This window comes from Sciurus carolinensis, chromosome 8, assembly GCF_902686445.1.
Source record: "Sciurus carolinensis chromosome 8, mSciCar1.2, whole genome shotgun sequence".
Classification (NCBI taxonomy): Eukaryota; Metazoa; Chordata; class Mammalia; order Rodentia; family Sciuridae; genus Sciurus; species Sciurus carolinensis.
This window is the reverse complement of record NC_062220.1, coordinates 118,625,563-118,632,163: the sequence shown is the minus strand read 5'-3', so window position 1 is coordinate 118,632,163 and position 6,601 is coordinate 118,625,563. Positions and strand designations below refer to the sequence as shown.

Here is a 6,601-nt window from a genome sequence, read left to right as displayed (position 1 = left end):
TTCCAAACCCTGATCTGATTTTCCAGGTGGAGTGTCAGGGACCAAGAAGAAGTTCTCATTCTGAGAACGTTATGACCTTTATGATAAGCAGCAGCCCAGGGAGCATTTTGCAGTTGCCTCCCCTGCGCAAACACCCTGCAGCTGACTCAGGCACCCTGCAGCTGACGACTGACAGATTCCCGGAGCACGCCCCTCCCCACTTCCGGCTGAATGTTCTGCCTATGGCCCGCCCCCGCTTCTCTTCTGGGATTTCACCTTCTCGCCGCGTGAACTTGCACCTTATCAGGAGCCCAAAAGAAAAACACAGTCAACCAGCCTGTGTCTCATCATACCCCTCATTCCCTCAGCATAAATACCCGTGAGAACAATAAAAATTTGCAGCTTGATCAGAATTCCTGTCTTGCTGTCACTCCCTGTGTCTCTTGTCTCTTCATTCCTTCTCTCTTAGGTTTGCCATCCTGCACTGATGTCCCGTGGGTCGGGACAGTTGGCACCCAATGTGGTTGATTGGAGCCTTTGCCTGAGAAGGGAACGCTGCCCTTCGTGGAAGCCTTGGCCAAGCGGGATTCGGGATCGCCTCGATAAACGCGACCAGGAGTCAGAATCAGGAGGAGAGTGAGGCCAGCACAAGGTGAGTGACACACCATGGCACTAGCAGTTTCGTCACATGATTTGTTTCTGACGGGTCTCAAGGAGGCCCTCAAGATTCGGGGAGCGCGTGTTAAGAAAAAGGACTTAAAATTATTCTTTTCATACATAGAGGATTTGTGTCCTTGGTTTCCCCTAGAGGGGTCAATTGATGGTAAAAGGTGGCTCAGCGTAGGAGACTGCCTCAAAGATTATTATGAGACTTTTGGTCCTCAAAAGGTGCCCGTCACTGTCTTTTCTTATTGGAATTTAATTAATGAGATTCTTAAAAGTTCACACTTTGACAGTGGTACTTTAAAAGTTGTAAAAATTTGGGAGCAGGCAATGCAATCTACCTCTCGCCCCCCCTCGGCATGCCCTTCGTTAGTATTCAAATGCCCCCTACTCAGCCTTCTCAGGACCCTGGGACCCTCCCAGACCCCACCTTCCAAAGGAGTCCCCTAAAAATCCCCCTAAGATTTATCCGGTTTTAAATCCCTATGATGAGGTGACCCCAGAGGAGGAGGCTACCCTGGAGGAGGCAGTGGCTCAATACCATTTTCCAGACCTGCCACCTCTTAAAAATCCACTTCCCTCTTATACACCCCCTGCCTTTCGTACTCCGGCCCTTCAGGGACCTACTGCCCCCCCAAACATTTTTTCCCCACTTCCCTTGCCTAATCTAAGCCCTTTACGCAAGTCTTTCCAACATAGGCAGGAACAAATCCAACTTTTAAAAGAACTAAAAGCCCTTGATGCCGAACTTCGCTCACTAGCCTTGGGCACAGAGTTAACACAAACTGGCCCAAAACCCCTTAATACTCGTAAGGTGAAACTGCGTGGTCAGCCTGTTCTTGCCTTTCCAGTTACTCGCAGTCAAGCAGATCAGCTCGCACAGACTGAGGCAGAGGGTCTAGAAGGAGGTCAGGAAAAGGAATCAGGGGAGGAACAAGAGGTAGAACCAGAGGGAGAACAAGAGGAGGACCAGGAATCAGGGATGAGGAGGAGCCCACCTCTGGACAGAGTGGAGCCCTTGGTTCTTATAAAAGCCTGAGCCTCCGCTTTCTTGAAAGACTTAAAAAGGCTTGTGCTCAGTATGGCCCCACTGCACCTTATACACTGGCCTTGCTAGAGAACCATAGTACACAATGGCTCACCCCTAATGATTGGAAATTTTTGGCCCGAGCCACCCTCAGTGCGGGTCACTTCCTGTTGTGGAACGCAGACTTTAGGGAATACTGTCGGGAAACTGCCCAAAAAAAATTCAACCAAGGCTTCCTCTAAGTCCTGGACCATGTTAAACTAGTGGGTAATGCGCCATTTAATACTAACCCTAAACAGGCGTGCTTCCCTACTGGGCTCCTAGCACAGGTTCAAACTGCTGGTTTGCATGCTTGGAGATGGCTCCCTCAAAAGGGCTCAGCCACCACCTCCCTAGCAAAAATTCGTCAGGGTCCTGACGAGCCTTACAGTGACTTTGTTGCCCGGCTTAATCTAGCTGCGGAGCACTTACTTGGACCAAGTGAAAGCGAGAGTTCCTTTGTAAAATATCTTGCCTTTGAAAATGCCAACCCAATTTGTCAAGATGTTCTTCGGCCTCATAAAGATAAAGGGGACCTTTCTGACTTCATTAGGCTGTGTGCCAGGGTAGGAATGGCCCATGCCATGGGTCTCGCCATTGGCGCCGCCTTCACCAAGGCCCTTCACAACCTTGGCCCCAAGTACTTGCTTTACTTGCAAACAACCTGGCCATTTTGCGCGAGAGTGCCCAACAGGGAGACTGGGTCAAGGACCCATATCTCTTCAAACAGGGGCTAAACCACCTCCGCTCACCCTTTGCCCTAAATGCGGTAAAGGTCGCCACTGGGCCAAGGAGTGTAGATCCAAGAACAATGCCCTTGAACAGACTATTCCCTCTAACTTCTCGGGAAACTCCTCTCGGTGCCAGCCCCTGGCCCCGACCGCCCCCAGAACAAACCCAGGGGCAATAAGGTTTGTTCCCTCTCAGACTCCCAACCCAATCCAGGCCCCCTGTCCTTCTCCACAATCACCTCCCTCCAACGCACTACCCCAGGCAGCGCAGGATTGGACCTCTGTGCCTCCACCGATACAATATTACACTCTATGCAAGGACACCAAACGATACCCACTGGGGTTGTAGGCCCCCCTCCACCTCATATGTGTGCTCTTATTCTTGGGAGAGCTTCTACCACCTTACAAGGTGTTCAGGTCTTCCCTGGCATCATTGATAATGATTACACTGGAGAAATTAAATTACTGGCCACAGCTATTAACGGAATAGTGCCATCCCTGCAGGAACAAGAATTGCATAATTAATACTTCTTCCCCTCAATTCAGGAAACACTCCTGCCGCCCAATATTCACCATGAAACATGGCCTCTTTAGGTTCCTCTGATGTGTATTGGGTCCAACCTATCTCCCAAAAAAGACCCACTCTTACCTTATTTATTGAAGGAAAGAAATTCCAAGGGATCCTAGATACTGGTGCGGACACCACAGTTATTTCTCAAAAATATTGGCCATCAGAATGGCCCCTCACCTCATCACTAACTAACCTTAAAGGAATAGGGCAATCAAAAAACCCCTTAGTTAGCTCCAGGGCACTCAATTGGACTGACACAAAAGATAATACAGGAAATAAAGGAACTGTTACCCACTTCATTGTTCCTGATCTCCCTGTCAACCTTTGGGGATGAGACATTCTAAGCCAAATGAAAGTTATTCTTGCTAGTCCTGACTCTTTAGTCACTCATCAAATGCTTCGTATGGGCTTTATCCCTGGTACAGGCTTTGGGAGGCTAGGACAAGGACAGGTTGAGCCTGTACAGCCCATACAAAAAACAGACAAATTTGGACTTGGGTATTTGGATTTTTAGTGTCGGTCCCTGACCCTCCTGTACCCCATGCAGACAAAATTATTTGGGAAACTCAAACTCCTGTGTGGGTGGATCAGTGGCCCCTTACCCAAGAAAAATTAGAGGCTGCCTCCATGTTAGTACAGGAACAGTTGACAGCCGGCCATGTGGAACCCTCAACCTCACCCTGGAACACTCCTATTTTTGTTATTAAGAAGAAATCAGGCAAATGGCGCCTTTTACAGGAATTGCGCGCTATCAATAAGGTTATGCGCCCGATGGGGGCACTACAGCCAGGCATCCCTACACTGGTAGCTATTCCTAAGGACTATTAAAAAATGGTCATCGACTTAAAAGATTGCTTTTTTACTATTCCTTTACATCCTGAGGACAGACCCTATTTTGCTTTCAGCCTCCCCCGCATCAATTTTCAGGGCCCTATGCAAAGATTTCAATGGAAGGTCCTTCCCAAGGGTATGGCTAACAACCCTAGTCTTTGCCAAAAATATGTTGCTCAAGCAGTAGACCCTGTGAGAGAGCAGTGGCCACAAGTTTATATATTACATTATATGGATGATTTGTTAATCGCTGCACCTAATACCTATGATCTTAACAATTGTTATTTGGATCTCTATAAGGCCCTCACTGCCTTGGGACTTCAGATAGCCCCTGATAAGGTTCAGACACAGGACCCCTACACCTACTTGGGCCTCAAACTTCAAACTAATCAAATTCAAATCCCTAATATACAATTGCGTGTGGACCATCTCCACACTCTTAACGATTTCCAAAAATTACTAGGGGATATCCAATGGCTAAGACCATATTTAAAACTACCTACCTATGTGCTTTTGCCTCTTAATGATATTTTAAGGGGAGATTCTGACCCCTCTTCTCCTCGAGAGCTTACTCCCGAGGCGCGGCAAGCATTAATTCAAGTCATAGAAGCCATTGCTCAACAATTTGTTACACAAATGTCTTATAACCTTCCTTTGGTTTTGGTTATATTACACACCCCTCATACACCCACGGGACTATTCTGGCAGTGGGATCCACATTTTAAAAATAAAGCTTGCCCCTTGCTTTGGGTTCATTTGCCTGCCACATCCTCTAAAGTTATTGCTGTCTATCCTGCTCAGGTAGCTTCTATCATTATTAAAGGTCACCTGCTTTCTTGACAACATTTTGGCAAAGACCCTGATAGCATTTTGATTCCATAAACTAAGGGTCAGACCCAATTTTTACTACAGACAAGGGATGAATGGGGTATTGCCCTATCAGGCTTTCTGGGAACTATTGATAACCACCTTCCCAATGACCCCCTTTTGCATTTTGCTCAATTACATCCATTTATTTTTCCTCGGGTTACTCGGAAGGCTCCTATTCCACAAGCCCTTACTGATTTTACAGATGGCTCCAGCAACGGCCGTGCAGCCTTTGTTGTTGATAATCAGCCTACCACCTTTGACACTGCATATCCATCAGCACAGCTTGTAGAATTGTTTGCTATAACACAACTCTTTATGACATTTTTTGATAAACCTGTTAATATTTATACAGACAGTGCTTACTTTGCCCATTCTGTGCCCCTATTGGAGATTTCACCCGCCATTAAGGCTTCCTCCAACGCAGCCTTTTTGTTTAACCAGCTACAACAACTAATTCAGGCTAGAAAACATCCATTTTTCTTAGGACACATTAGAGCACATTCTGATCTTCCCAGTCCCCTATCACGGGGTAATGCTCAGGCTGATGCAGCCACTCAGTCCCTTTTCCCAGTTCTTATTGGATCCATCCAAGAGGCCACAGATTTACATAGCCTTCACCACTTAAATTCTCAGAGCCTTCGGTTACTTTGCAAAATTACCAGGCAACAAGCAAGGGAAATTGTAAAAGTGTGTCCTGCTTGCGTTGTCTTCCTTCCTATTCAACATCTGGGTGTTAACCCTCGAGGATTACTGCCCAATCAGATTTGGCAGATGGATGTTACTCACTTTCCTGAATTTGGAAAAACAAAGTACATACATGTTTCCATAGATACCTTTAGTGGCTTTATTTTTGCATCACCACATTCTGGAGAAGCTACCAAGGATGTCCTTTCTCATCTTGTCTCAGCCTTTTCTATAATGGGAAAGTCAGCACATATTAAGACAGATAATGGCCCTGCATATACCAGTACCAAGTTCAAACAGTTTTGTGCCACTCTTCAAATCTCTCATACTACTGGAATTCCATATAACCCTCAAGGTCAAGGCATTGTGGAATGTGCACACCTCACCTTAAAAGCTGGCTTACCTGCCTTAAGGCCTCTTCCCTTGCATTTACAACTCCCAGGGATTGCCTTAATCATGCATTATTTGCTCTTAACTTTCTTACCCTAGACAATGAAGGACATTCGGCCGCAGACAGACATTGACATCCCTCTTCTAATTCTGCTCGCCCATCTGTTATGTGGCGTGATCCTTTAACAAATAAATGGAAAGGCCCAGATCCCGTCCTCATTTGGGTATGAGGCTCAGCTTGCATTTTAGATCAAGAACAAGCAGCCCTAATATGGTTACCAGAACGCCTGGTCAAACAGGTCAATGATTTACCACAACACAGGGACGGAAACCTTCCCCCTGAGGATGAATCTTCCTCTCTTACAGATGCAGTTGACAATCTATGCGAAAAATCCCCTGAATGGCAAACCCTGTGACTGCACACCATTGCTTCTCTGGATAATGGCTGCCTGTTCACTGCTCTCCCACAGCCATGCAGGATTTGAGGACCCTGCTAAGGTCCCCTCCTTTGCTTGCTGCTTATCGTATCTATAGGTCCTTTGATATTCAACAAGATCATGGCTTTTCTTAGAGCTCATATTGAGGCTATACTGGCGAAACCTATTCAGGTTCATTACCATCGACTGGAGATGATGGATCGCAATGGTGATCTTAAAACACCATCACCCCTGTGAGCTGAACTGGACAGTCAATGACGGGTAAGATTCGTGAGAGCTCATACCAACCTAAGACAGGAAATGAGGGCTAGAGCCTCATTATCCAATGACGGGTAAGGATGTTGCTCTGTCATGGACAACCTAAGGCAGGCGCAGTTCC

The 6,601-nt window shown here is 46.7% G+C and overlaps 3 protein-coding genes and 1 pseudogene across 11 annotated transcripts in view; 1 reads left to right on the top strand and 3 right to left on the bottom strand.

Moving 5' to 3' along the window:
* Window positions 1–6,601, bottom strand: part of LOC124991706 (immunoglobulin lambda-1 light chain-like) — a 1,192,366-nt gene that overhangs the window by 847,502 nt on the left and 338,263 nt on the right. The window lies entirely within an intron of this gene.
* The window catches only part of LOC124991707 (immunoglobulin lambda-1 light chain-like), a 1,154,667-nt gene that overhangs the window by 851,961 nt on the left and 296,105 nt on the right, over window positions 1–6,601 (bottom strand). The window lies entirely within an intron of this gene.
* LOC124991709 (immunoglobulin lambda-1 light chain-like) overlaps window positions 1–6,601 on the bottom strand; it is a 981,515-nt gene that overhangs the window by 856,476 nt on the left and 118,438 nt on the right. The gene's annotated exons all lie outside the window — the stretch shown is intronic.
* The window catches only part of LOC124990491 (zinc finger protein 264-like), a 264,954-nt pseudogene that overhangs the window by 256,891 nt on the left and 1,462 nt on the right, over window positions 1–6,601 (top strand).